Source organism: Triticum urartu, chromosome 4A (assembly GCF_056163025.1).
Source record: "Triticum urartu cultivar PI428250 chromosome 4A, HENAU_Tu73, whole genome shotgun sequence".
NCBI classification, from domain to species: Eukaryota; Viridiplantae; Streptophyta; class Magnoliopsida; order Poales; family Poaceae; genus Triticum; species Triticum urartu.
Window position 1 is genome coordinate 448,724,782 of NC_141876.1, and position 14,512 is coordinate 448,739,293.

Consider the following 14,512-nt stretch of genomic DNA (forward strand, 5'->3'; position numbering starts at 1 on the left):
ACAACCTGTTAGGGGAGGGGAGAGAAATTTCATGACATTACCCATACAACGGTGTTAGGATAATGATAAAGAAAATTTAGCATTATGCTTCAAATGTTCTTATTGAAAAATCGGAGTACCACCGACATGCTTCGAGATAGCATTGAAATGGTCATTGGGTAAAGATCAGACTTTGGATTCACAAAGGATCCATCAAGAACAACTTATAGAATAAGCCTTACAATTTCCTCATGGAAGAATGGCTAACCTTGTAAAAGAATACTATAGCAATAGGTCCTCCGACCAGGTGTGCTAGGCATGATATCACCTTACTAGGTTATATAAAGACCAATGCTATGACTCTTGGAAAATGTTCCAACCATCATATTTGACCAAGTTTCAAATCTGATTGGTGTCAGCATACCTCAGACTCAGGACGCCTGAGAAGAAAAGGTGCGACACAAATTGACGGAAAGTCGTCGTAAGATTCTCGAGAAATGAACTATGGAAACGAGTTCCGAATTAAGAGTTCATCATTAAACCAAGGAGAGGATGAGGAGGTGGCTGATGGACTTAGCGCCAATTCATAGAGATTAACAAAAGATGGATTTCCACAATTATGTGAACAAGGAGATAACATTTGTCAGATCAAATGGTATAATGATGTATGCTCGAGGAAAACATACACAATTAAACATTGGTTGAAAAGTGCACCCGAAATATGGGTTGGATTGCACGACCAACGTCAGAATAGCGTTTTAGCAACCAACACGCTAAATTGGAATTATTGTCCATTAATTCTGAAGCAATAGGGTTGCTAGAGATAATAAATTCGCATAACAGAGTTCACTCAACACGGGGACCAAGAAAAGAATGGTGGTGGCGAGAAGCATCACTGTATCAAGAATTCTTAAGAGGTGGTGAAATTCTCAGAACATCCTTGACATAAAAGATGGTAATACTCCAAGGTAAACATAACATACACTGGATAGCAAGGAACTCAAGGTACAACACAAACCATGAACCAGTTTTGTGTTGGGGAGTTGCAAGAATGTTGTCGACGTTAACGCAATCATCGAGGGGGCAAGGATGATATTTCTCATCATGAATTCGATTGATATCCTGGAAACGCTTAGAATGTTGATGATGATCATGACACATTTGTCGACGGGTTTCACGAAGAAGAAATCAAACAGCGACTGCATCCAACAAAAGGACTGATGCAGCAAAAGATTATTGGATCCACGGATACGACGCCAACTCCGAATCAAGCTTGATGTTCGAGGTGAAACGATAAGACAAGGAAGATCGATGTAAGCTCAACTCATCGTCAAAAGTTGTGCTCCGGGATTAAGAACCAGGTAGCACAGATAAAATCAGCACGATAATGATATAGCCGATCAGGCTAGGAATGACTTGAAGGGTTATTAAACTCGTAAGAAATGACAATTACTTAAGAGTTATTGAATCATAGTGCAGACTCGATTCACTATTCGGTGTTCTCGGTTGACGACAACCCAGAACGCAGGAAAATTGGATTCAGTGACAAATAATAGTTGATGAAGATCCCATAAAAAGTTATGAAGTTTCATGATATTCTCGAAATACTAGGGTGTAATACTCGATCGTAGATCAAAGTAAAGGTTTGACGGGTGTATTGATCCACAGAAGACAAGTGCTTAAACTTGCTCGAGAAATGGCATCAAAGAAGAACATATGGTCGGAACCACGATTGCAAAGGATCAATTGACCGATACCAAAGGATATTATATCAAGGAAATAGTTATTATTACAAGAAGCTTCCATGATAGGATCTACATCGTGTCCATGGGCATGAACACAAAGGTTCAAGGTCGACTCCCACTTCCTCAATGCATAACCTTCCATTCACCTCTCTTATTTCGTAAATGAAATTAGTTGTTGAAAGTTTTTACCTGGTGCAATACCAGATAAGTATGACCCGTGAAATCTTTCAGGTTCACCCGGATTAGGGAAGGCCTAGGTTCAACCCATCAGGGCATCTTAGGAACATATACCACAAACTTTGAGTAAATAACACAAGCTCAAGTAGAGCATGCTTGAGAAAGCAGAGGATACAATTTACCAAAGGCATTATGTATCCAAGGAAAGGCTCACAAGCTTATTGAATATGAAGGACATTGTCAGATAAATTCCGAAAAAGGGTCTGGTCGTCCACAAGGGATCTGATGTGAGCATCGGTACTCAACCGGAGGAAGAAAGAATGCAAGGAGATCAGATTATGGAAACAACTGACTAACTCAAAGCTCAAATGCATAGGAATTATGATTTCCAAAGTAGGGGACCAAAAGCAAACACTCTCATAAGAATGGGTAGGTTGAATAGACTTAGGGGTACAATCGACGACAATTTAATTGGTCGAGATCCAGCTAATGTTAAGAGTGATGTCTGATCCGGAAGGATGAATTCTTGGATCTGATTGAGGATTGCGAGCATTCGCAACATATTGAATCAACGGAATCAAAAATGATAGTGACAAAGGATGCCAATAAGATTCATATACTTATGGGAATAACCATAATGCGCACAAGCAAGAATTTCAAGAACAACACGCTGTTGAGGATTTTCAAAAGATCAAATAGTATTTTGAAGGCTTTGGTGAAACACATGAACAACTGGGGAGAAACAGATCCTCGGTGTGTGTGTGAGGATTAATTTGTAGGTGTATTCAGATGACAATGAATTTCAAGGCAGTAGGCACAAAGTATTCTCGAGATATTGGAAAATATTCCGTGGTATCTAGTAATAACAAGAGCAACTTGGAATGAAGGTATGGACGTCAAATGTAGGTAGTTATCCATAAGGATACATCGGTGGTAGGGAATTGTAAAAGCGATCGCACATAGTCTCGAGAGAACATCGTAGAGTATCCTCGAAATCTTCTGGTGCAGCAAACAATCATCGATAATAAGGTGCTCTCCGGGTCAAAGTGATCACGAGATCCTAATGTTAGATTTAGTAAAATACATTTAACCCGAATAGAAGGGAGAGCGGAGTCCCAGAGTATAGACGAGGAATAAAAGATCCTAATACCACCCAATGGTGACGTGGGCCCATGGGCCGCACAGCCATGTTAGTAAAACAATTTTCATTGACTAGACTCAACTTCGGCCAAGGAGTGTGGAAGGGGGATTCCTACAGGCAGTCGGCTCTGATACCAACTTGTGACGCCCCCGATTCAATCGTACACTAATCATACATGCAAACATGTACGATCAAGATCAGGGACTCAGGGGAAGATATCACAACACAACTCTACAAATAAAATAAGTCATACAAGCATCATATTACAGGCCAGGGGCCTCGAGGTTCGAATACAAGAGCTCAATCATAGATGAGTCAGCGGAGGCAACAATACCTGAGTATAGACATAAGTAAACAAGTTGCCATAAGATGGCTAGCACAAACTAGGATACATATCGAAAGAGGCGCAGGCCTCCTGCCTGGGATCCTCCTAAACTACTCATGGTCGTCATCAGCGGCCTGCACGTAGTAGTAGGCACCTCCAGTGTAGTAGGAATCATTGTCGACGATGGTGTCTAGCTCGTGGAGTCCAACGTCTGTTCGCAACAACCGGGTATATAAAGGGGAAAGGGGGGGACCAAAGCAACTGTGAGTACTCATCCAAAGTACTCGCAACCAAGGAGCTACACTACATATGCATTGGTATCAATGAAAGGGGTAGTATATGTGGACTGAACTGCAGAATGGCAGAATAAGAGGAGGATAGCTAGTCCTATTGAAGACTACGCTTCTGGCAGCCTCCATCTTGAAGCATATAGAAAATAGTAGATGGTAAGTTCACCAAGTATCATCGCATAGCATGATCCTACCCGGCGATCCTCCCCTTGTCGCCCTATGAGAGAGCGATCACCAGGTCGTATCTGGCACTTAGAAGGGTGTATTTTATTAAGTATCCGGTTCTAGTTTTCATAAGGTCAAGGTACAACTCCGGGTCGTCCTTTTACCGAGGGACACGGCTATTCAAATAGATAAACTTCCCTACAGGGGTGCACCACATTTCCCAACATGCTCGATCCCCTTTGTCCGGACACACTTTCCTGGGTCATGCCCGGCCTCGGAAGATCAACACGTCGCAGCCCCACCTAGGCACAACAGAGAGGTCAGGACGACGGTCTAAATCCTATGGTGCAGGGGTCTGGGCCCATCGCCCATTGCACACCTGCATGTTGCGTGGGCGGCCAGAAGCAGACCTAGCCTCCCTAATACAAGAGCAGGCGTTCCAGTCCAATCCGGCGCACGCCGCTTAGTCGTTGACGTCAAGAAGGCTTCGGCTGATACCACAACATCGAGTGCCCACAACTGTTCCCACATAGTTTATTAGTGCGTATAGGCCAATGGCCAGACTCAGATCAAATACCCAGATCTCGTTAAGCGTGTTAATTGAATTAACCGCGGACACCGATCGACCAGGGTCAGGCCCACCTCTCTCCTAGGTGGTCTCAACCTACCCTGTCGCTCCGCCACAAAGGTCCACTCAAAGGGTCGTCAGGACAAACGTCCTTTCGGTCCCAATCCGTGAATCACTCATGGGTACTCTACGAGTCGACCTGTCTTTAGTCATCACATGAGTCTTGTATAAGATATATAATATATATATATACCCGTGATCACCTCCCTAGTGATCATGGCCCGATAGTATAGCATGGCAGACGGACAAAAATGTAGGGTCACTGATGATAAACTAGCATCCTATACTAAGCATTTAGGATTGTAGGTAAGGTATCAACAACTATAGCAACAATGATAGGCTATGCAATAGAATATGATTAACCAAAAGCAATAACATGCTACACTACTCTAATGCAAGAAGTAGAGAGAAGAATAGGCGATATCTGGTGATAAGGGGGGGGGCTTGCCTGGTTGCTCTGGCAAGTAGGGATCGTCAACAACATAGTCGACCGGGGCACCAGCAGCGGCGTCAGCCTCATAGTCTACTGGAGAGAAGAGGGATAAGAAACAATGAATAAAATGCAAATAGATGCATATCGATGCATGACATGACAAGTAACGGTGCTAGGTGTGCCCTAACGCAGTAGGAGGTGATACCGGCGAAGGGGAAAAACATCCGAGAAAGTATCCCCGGTGTTTTGCGCTTTCGGACAGATGAATCAGAGGGGAAAAGTTGCATGTTCGCTGTGCAAGGGATGTGTGGCAGATGAACCGGTTGCGTATTCGGATTCGTCTCGTCGTTTTAAGCAACTTTCATGTAGAAAAAAAATTCATCTCAACTATGGTTTATTTTCTATGATTTTCTAAAGTTTTAATCATTTTTCAGGATTTACTGAAATTTGGCTAAGTCTGAGAATTTGACAGTTTTAAACATCACTTGGCTGTTTTCTGGAGGCTATAGCTATTGTTCTGTACATGCAATGGGTTAGTGTCTTATATCAACATTGAGCATCTTTATGTGAACTACATGTTAGTATCACTTTCATCCATATTAGAGTTCATTTGCTTGATCATCAATAGCTCTAAAGTAGCAATGAAAATAAAGTTGTTTTCGGTTTTTCTGTTAACAGAACATTCAACTTTGTGGTTTTCATAGGATTTAATCTATGCATCGAAAGGGTTTGGTCCAGTGAGATAAAATGGAGTTTGTGAAGTATACTTTCTACTCATATTTTCTTTAGCCCTGTTAGTAGTTGTATAGTCGCAGTTTAGGGGTAGTCGAGGGGGTTACTCGATGTAGAAATTAAAAAGCTAGCTAGTGTTGCTACAGTACTAGCAGTAGTATAGGCAGAGCAACGCTGGCAAGGAAAGAAGCAGAAGAAGTGCGGCAGCAAGCAGAGTGCGGGGAGCAGCGAGCAGCGCCCGGCGCGGCATCACGCCCTTGGACGGCGCCGGCTAGCATCGGCGGCCACGACCGGGCGGCTCCAGCGCGGGCGGCAGCGGCGTAGTGGCAGCAGCGTAGGGCAATGGCAGCAGGCGACCGCAGGCTGCAGCAGTGCAGGAGGTGAGCATCAGGGAGCGGCGAGCGTGGGGCTGTGCAGGCGTTGCCGGAGCACGCGGACGCGCGCTGCCGAGCAGGGCAGTGGCGGCGGTAGCGATACGGGCAGGAGAGCGAGTGCGTGTTGTGTAGGGCGTGGCCGCAGTGGAAGGCCGGGGCGCGAGGAGCACGAGCAGAGGCAGGGCAAGCGCGAGCTTGACAGGAGCTCGTGCGCGGTGCGGCGGTCTACGGCTGCGGCGGGAAGAGGCTAGGGGCACGGGGATCGAAGCAAATGGGACAAGGGGGAGCATGTTCTCACTGTGGTTCGGTAGGGGAGGGCAACAGGCTCGGGGAGGATCGACGGCGTCAGTGTTCGCCGGAGAAGAAGCCGCGGCCGAGGACGAAGAAGGGCCTGATTCCTTCGTTGTAGATTGCCCCGGCTTCAACCAATGGTCGAGGAGGAAGAAGCGATGGCCGGCGCACCTCTCAGACAAGGTTCCCGGGCGCAGGGGCACCGGTGGCTACGGGATCGAGCGGCGCACGGCGGCGGCTGCGTTCGGGAGAGAGAGGGGAGCGAGGGGTGGAGTGATTGAGCGGGATAAATAGCTAGGGTTCGTCAAGGGGGGTCGAGGAGGACTTGTAGGTCGAGTAGGACGCCGGGAGGGGTCGGATGGCCGCCACGCAAGTGGCCACAGCCGACGGATGGCCTCCACGGCCATCCCAGCCTCCTGTAGCAAGAAGAAGAGGGCATGTGGAGGTGGCTGGGCTGATTTTTACTAAATGGGCCATAGTGTCAGTAGATTAGGTCATCTCCTTCCTCTCTATTTTCTCTTTTCTTTACATTTCTACAATTGTTTTCTATTTACTTGCTATAGCAAATGAATTTAGTTGAGCTTGAAATTTGGCACAAAATTCAAGCGCAATATCTTGGAGCGGCACATAAAGTTTTCAGTCATTTGGAAACTCATAATTATTTGTTTATTTTGAAATGGTTGCGTTTGTTGGAGTTGGACCACTATATATTTTTCTAGAGATTAATCAGAGAGCCAAATGATGTTGGATTCAACAAGACAAATGATCAGGGGAAATTATACTAAAATTCGAACATTTTAGTTTTATACTTCGAAGAAACAATAATTCGACTTATTATCTGAATTTTGAATTTGACTTCGCTTTTCACCAAGTGGCAAATTGGCTTAATAAAATATGATGACATGGCATAGTAGGGTGAGTTTACTGTCACTTAATTATCCGGCTATTACAGGCGGGAGGAGAGGAGGCCGGCCATAGGGGGGCGCGCGCCATAGGGGATTCCAACTAGGATTCCCAATCCTAGTTGGAGTCCCCTTCCTTTCGAAGAGAGGGAGAGAGGGAAGGAGTAGGAAGGGAGAAGGAAAGAGGGGGGGCGCCGCCCCCTCCCTAGTCCAATTCAGACCGGCCATGGGGGCGGCCTCCCTTGCGGCCCGCCTCTCTTTTCCACTAAGGCCCATTAACTTCCCGGGGGCGGGTTCCGGTAACCCCCAGTACTCCAAAACTTATCCGAAACTTCCTGAAACCATTTCGTGTCCCAATGCTACCTTCTAATATATGAATCTTTACGTCTCGGCCATTTTGAGACTCCTCATCATGTCCGTGATCTCATCCAGGACTCCGAACAAACTTCGGTCATCAAATCACATAACTCATAATATAAATCGTCATCGAACATTAAGCGGGCGGACCCTATGGATTTGAGAACTATGTAGACATGACCGAGACACATCTCTAGTCAATAACCAATAGAGGAACCTGGATGCTCATATTGGCTCCTACATATTCTACGAAGATCTTTATCGGTCAAACTGCATAACAACATACGTTGTTCCCTTTGTCATCGGTATGTTACTTGCCCGAGATTCAATCGTCAGTATCATCATACCTAGTTCAATCTCGTTACCTGCAAGTCTCTTTACTCATTTCATAATGCATCATCTCGTAACTAACTCATTAATCACATTGCTAGCAAGGCTCATAGTGATGTGCATTACCGAGAGGGCCCAGAGATACCTCTCCGATACACTGAGTGACAAGTCCTAATCTCGATCTATGCCAACTCAAAAAACACCATCGGAGACACCTGTAGAGCATCTTTATAATCACACAGTTACGTTGTGACGTTTTATAGCACACAAGGTGTTCCTCCGGTATTCGAGAGTTGCATAATCTCATAGTCAGAGGAACATGTATAAGTCATGAATAAAGCAATAGCAATAAAACTAAACAACCATTATGCTAAGCTAACGGATGGGTCTTGTCGATCACATCATTCTCTAATGATGTGATCTTGTTCATGAAATGACAACACGTGTCTATGGTCAGGAAACTTAACAATCTTTGATTAATGAGCTAGTCCAATAGAGGTATACTAGGGACACTCTGTTTATCTATGTATTCACACATGTACTGTGTTTCCGGTTAATACAATTCTAGCATGAATAATAAATATTTATCATGATATAAGGAAATATAAATAACAACTTTATTATTGCCTCTTGGGCATATTTCCTTCAGTCTCCCACTTGCACTAGAGTTTGTCGGCGTTCTGGGAAAGAGGGTCCCCAGACTTGCCTGCCTGCGGCCCATGACGTGGCTCTGCGAGCGGGCCCGTATGGCCCATCTTCACCAGTAAGGACTCAAGACCCTCGCGAGGGGCCAAGCCTCGCGAGGCGAGCGACGTAAGACCTCCTCTGGAGCGGCCTCACCAGGCTGGCTTGTGAGGGGCGGAGAGTTCAAGGCCAGGCAAACCTCGCGAGGTTCTAGTCACGTGAGCCATGACGACCAAGGCTAAGTGGGCGGCAGGCGGGCACCAGCGCACATAGTGTCCTTGTTTCCTCTTCGCTCCTAAGGAAGCGGGCGCAGGCGCGGAGTACCGAAGTGTCAAGCAAAGGTTTTCATATCAGTGCAACAAGACCAAGACCAGAAGGACGGCAAGACGGAGGTCACCGTGGAGCCCAAGACGGCGTCACCACCAGGCGAAGACTGCTTTTGTCAGGATAAGCTGTACTAGTTGTCCCCTTTCGAATTGGCCGTTGTTGGCTCCCTTCCCGCTCAATATTTGGGGAGAGGACCAGGGCCTCTATAAATAGGACTAGCCACCACCGTAGCTGGGGGATCGATCGATCGGTCTGGGCAAGAGAGACTAGGATGACCACAAGTTCACCAAGCACAAGAACACCTCTCCTCAGGAGGTTGTTCTTCCCCTTGTACTATTCATCCTCAGCCCAAGAGGCAACCCACCACACCACACTGGAGTAGGGTATTACACCACAACGGTGGCCCAAACCAGTATAAATCTTTTGTCCTTTGTGTTGTGAGTTCGTCGAGTTAGTTAGTAAGATCTTAGCTGAGCTAGGACGTGGATCGGTAGGGGGGAGATCATCACGTGCACCCCGGTGTTCGAACCTTGAGGGTTTTGCCGGAACCCATGATACAACATTTGGCGCGCCAGGTAGGTGTGCACCGTAGCTTCCCTTCCGTCGCTCCGCGTCTCGTTGCTCCATCGTCTCCATGGCAGACGCTCATCGCGCTCGTGCTGAGCGCCGGGCTGCCCTCGCCGCCCGCATCGCTCAGACGGCTCCCGTCGGTGGGCTACCCTGTCATTCCCCGTCGTCTGCCATCAACGCCGCCACCGGCCCGGCTAGGAATGAGCAGCAAGCATCCTCGCTGCACCCCTCGGTGCGGCGGGACGGCCGCACCGCTACTCCATCGCTGACCCCGGCCGGTTCGTTGTCCCACGCTCGTCGCACTCCCATGGACGCGCAGGCCGCTCTGTGCATGGCGCGCGAGCTCTTGCGCTACCGCCCAGTCAACGACCTCTACGAAGTCCGGCTCGACAGCATCGCCAAGCTTGTCAGCGCCGCAGGGGGCTCCCCAGCGCCGTCCCTCTCGCTGCCACGCTCTCCGCCAGCCGCGAGCAGCGTGGCCCACGAAGCGCCTCCACCACCTCTGCCACAAGACGACGGGGTCCTGGCACCCAAGCGCGCGGCCCCACGGGGCGCGACCCACCGCGTCCAGCGCCCGTGTAAGTAGAAAGAAGCTGCCAAGAAGTCCCTCGGTCGCGAGAAAACGCCCCCGCGCTCCTGCGCCACCACGGAAAACCGCGTGCCGCCTGCGGCGGCGGTGCGCGGACCCCATCAAGGATAAGTTCTCCACTAGCGCAGAGTCCCGGTGACCACGGCAGGATGCCACGCCTTCACCCCTTAGCTACGTAGCGTCGCTTGGCCGGGCAAGTTCAAGCTGGATCTGCCACCTCGCTATGACGGCACCCCTGACCCTACGGAGTTCCTGCAGCTCTATGAGCTGAGCATCAAGGCAGCCAACGGCGACGAGAAAGTCATGGCGAACTGGTGTCCCATGGCTCTCAAGGATGGTGCCCGCTCCTAGCTCCTGAATATGCCTCCAGGCTCAATCTCCTCCTGAGACGAGATGCGTGACCATTTCGTCGCCAACTTCCAGGTCACCCGCGACGGCCCACCGGCTGTGGGTGACCTGCGCCGCATCAAGCAACAACCAGGAGACACCCTCCAGAAGTACATCCACCGCTTCAACAACGTTCGCCTCAAGATCCCCAAGGTGACGGATGAGGCCATCATCTCTGCGTTCTCCGATGGTGTCCGCGACGTCAAGATGAAGGAGGAGCTCGCCATCCATGAGGAGTTGTGCACGTCTATGGAGTTGTTCAACCTGGCGACCAAGTGCGCAAGAGCTGAGGAGGAGCGCCTCTTCCTCCTTGAGCTCCCGGCTGCGGACCCGGAGGAGAAGAAAGCCAAGGCCAAAGACGTGAAGCACAAGGGAGCAGCCGTGCTCGCGGCGGAGCCACACACAAAGCCCGACAGGGACCAACCCAAGTCATCCAAGAGTAGCCGACCGTTCTGCGCCTTCCATAACCTGCATAGCCACAACACCAGCGACTATCAAGAGCTCAAAGCCATTCGAGAAGGACGCTTCAGTCGACGCCTCGAGCGCAACGACCGGGGCTACGGCCGAGGAGGAGGACGTGGTGGCGGACGTTGGGATGACCGTGGCCCGTGCTAGGAGTGGCGCGACCGGCCTCGTGAGGACCACTGGCAGGATCAGCCTCGCGAGGGCTCCTGGAGGGATCAGCCTCGTGAGGATCGCCCTCAGGGCAACGCCGGTCTTCCTCCACTACCGCCACCACCAAGAAGGAATTACGACCACCACCAAGACGAGGGGGCTGGGGGCTTCCAGGAGCCGCGTGCCATCGCCTGCATCTTGGGCGGAGCTCAAGCCCCAGCCTCATAGTGTATCTTCAAGCAGTTTGCTCGCGAGGTGAACGCAGTCCTCCCCAAGCTCGAGGCCACGCACCCGCTTAGGTGGTCCCAGTGTGCCATCACATTCAGCTCAGCAGATCAGCTCAAGTGCGCGGCTACTGCCGGCGTCCTCCTGATGCTTTGCTCACCCGTCATTACCAAAGTGCAAGTCACCAAGACCCTCATCAACGGTGGTGCAGGGCTCAACGTCCTGTCCATCGAGACGTTCAACAGCCTCCAAGTGTTGTATGATTAGCTTTAGCCCACCAAGCCTTTCTCAGGAGTGACCGACGGCTCCACCACGCCGATCGGTCAAGTCCACCTCCCGGTCACCTTCGGACAACGCAACAACTACCGCGCCGAGCTCATCGACTTCGATGTCGCCCACATCCATCTTCCATACAATGCCATCCTCGGGTATCCGGCCCTGGCCAAGTTCATGGCCGTGACGCACCACAGCTACAACATCCTCAAGATGCCAGGAAGCGGCGGGATCATCACATTCCCCTGCGAAGAAAGAGATGCGGTGTGCTCCCTCGAGCGCGCCTTCCAAGCAGCATCACTCGAAGACCCCGGCCACAATGAAACTCGGTACCCTCCGGAGGTCGTCCCCAAGAAGAAGAAGCAGCAACTCCGTGCCGGACCTCGGGAGGGCAATGCCACGGGTGGCACCTTGTCAGGATCAGCGCCCGCGCCTGGGGCGCCTCCCTCTATCGCATAGGAAGGCATGCCCGGTGCCCTCCTCGGGCAGGGCTTGGGGGCTCTCTTCTGGAGGGCCTCAGACCTCGCCAACGTCACGAGGGAGGCGCTCGGGCACCACGTGAAGGCGTGTTTGATGGCACGTCTCCTTCAGGAGGACACTGGGCAAGGAGCGCCCGGTGCTCAGGAGTTCATCACCAAGGTATCTCAGGAGCTTCAGGAAGCAAGAGCAATGCGCGACGACCGCCGCCCACCTGGCACTGCTCCCCACCCAGGCGAGGGTGGTGAGCTGTGCGTCTGCATCGACATACCAGGGCTCAACCGAGCCGCATCTCAGGGGCGCTTCTGGCCTTCGCGTGTCAGGCACTGCGAAGGTCCACATCACAACTACGTTCGCATGTCGTTCGGCATGTCGAGCGTGGCCGCTGCCTTCAAGCGCAACCTACGGAGCGTCATGGCAGGTCAGGAGGCCAGGCACCACGCAGTCCTGGTGGAGATGGAGACGGTCCTCGAGGAACCGTCGGGACCCCTAGAGCCTCCCGAAGCTCAGGGCCCCGGTGGCTCGTGAGGGACAACCCCTTCGCCGCATACCTTCAGCTACCTCAACACCCCTTCATCAACAGAACCAGGTGACGTTTCTTAAGTTCATTTAGCTGGGAGCGCCCGGGGGGCTGCATTATTCCCAGGCCGCGTGGGTTCGTCCCTGTGGCATGTATCTTTCCTTTTTTATGTCTTTAGCTTACCTTGCTAGGGGCACCCCTCGGGCTGCGTCATCCCCAAGCCGCTCAGGCCGGACCAGTGGCGCATATCGTTTATGCATTTACCTGAGCTAGGTTGCCTTTCATGCTTAATCTATCTATGACTATCACCTGCTTGATTATCGCCCATCGTGGGAGCCGCGCGCCGGTCGTCTTTCTTCAGGACCCTTCGCATGAGAGGATTAGGCACTGTTGGCGCAGCCTCCTCGCAGCGCCGCCTCTTCTTCCTCACAATATCTCCCTCTCATGGTTTTGTCTCACACAAGAACTCACACTGGTGAGAAGAACTCAACACACACACACACACCCCAAGGAGAAGACAAGCCTCTAGCTTTGCCAGGGCGCTCTCTCCTTGATGAATACATTGGCTACATCTTTGGTGCTCAGCCCTCACGGCCTCCCTTCTCATTACTGAATATGACATATATATACACAAGTGACTCACGCAGGCACTAAACACAGCCAGGCCACTAAGTCACATACTCACACATGACCCCCTCTCTCTCACCTAGAATCGCTCCAGGATCTGCATGATCGGTGGCTTCACAACTTGTGCGCTAACTAACTTATGCATGCAAAGTAATCAACAGCTAACTACATGCACACCCCTTGACCAGCTAACAACCTCTATGCGGCCACTACTTACCCATGAAGTTGGCTAACCACTTGCATGCATCTAACTAATCCATTCAGCCAGCCGGTTCGCTTTGCGGCCCATGCGCTTGTCGCATCACACGACTTTGCTGCCTCACGCAACACTGCAGCTTCACACTGCCGTCGGCATCTCGCCGTGCTCGCCGCATCGCACGGCAGTTCGGCATATCTCCTTCTTGCCACGCCTTTGTCGAAGTAACACCGGACTAGCTACTCTAGACCATCTACACTATATGCAAAACTTAAAACAAATATGCGGATACAAAACATCAAGATTAGTTCTAACATTCACCCTCCTAATCTTGATGTCAGTCTTCGACGCGGATCACCCGTAGCTTCTTGTCGACGCCATCATAGCGCCGCAGACCACCGCACTCCATCTTGTTGTGGACGACGCCATCGCAGCGGTGGTCACAACCACGCACCACCTTATCATGGTCGATGGCGTCATAGCGCCCATTACCACGTCCTGTTGCCGCACCCGGCGACCACCTCTTGACGTGGACGACGCCTTAGCGACGCCGATCGCCATGTCGTCTTTTCACAACAGCTTCGCACCGTCAAAGCCACTAGCGGCCTCACACCGCCACCGACCTCCTAGCGGCATTGCACCGCCACCGACCTCCTGGCGGCATCGCACTGCAACCGGCCGCAGGCGGCATCACGCCGCCAATGGTGTCCACCTTGCACCGTCGACCTCCACCTCGCATGGAGTCCACCACGCCGCCGTTGCTGTGGATCGACAAGGCTCTGGTACCAATTGTTGGCGCAGCCTCCTCGCAGTGCCGCCTCTTCTTCCTCACAATATCTCCCTCTCATGGTTTTGTCTCACACAAGAACTCACACTGGTGAGAAGAACTCAACACACACACACACACACACACAGACACACACACACACACACCCCAAGGAGAAGACAAGCCTCTAGCTTTGCCAGGGCGCTCTCTCCTTGATGAATACGTTGGCTACATCTTTGGTGCTCAGCCCTCACGGCCTCCCTTCTCATTACTGAATATGACATATATATACACAAGTGACTCACGCAGGAACTAAACACAGCCAGGCCACTAAGTCACATACTCACACATGACCCCCTCTCTCTCACCTAGAATCGCTCCAGGATC

General features: G+C 50.8%; 1 long non-coding RNA gene across 1 annotated transcript; it reads right to left on the reverse strand.

Moving 5' to 3' along the window:
* Positions 1–3,301: 3,301 nt before the first annotated feature.
* LOC147976132 (uncharacterized) lies at positions 3,302–6,660 on the reverse strand. The gene is made up of 3 exons (XR_015602119.1): positions 6,288–6,660; positions 4,899–4,976; positions 3,302–3,578 (listed from the first exon to the last, which is right to left on the reverse strand). It is a non-coding gene; the product is annotated as an uncharacterized LOC147976132 (long non-coding RNA).
* Between the last annotated feature and the right edge of the window lie 7,852 nt (positions 6,661–14,512).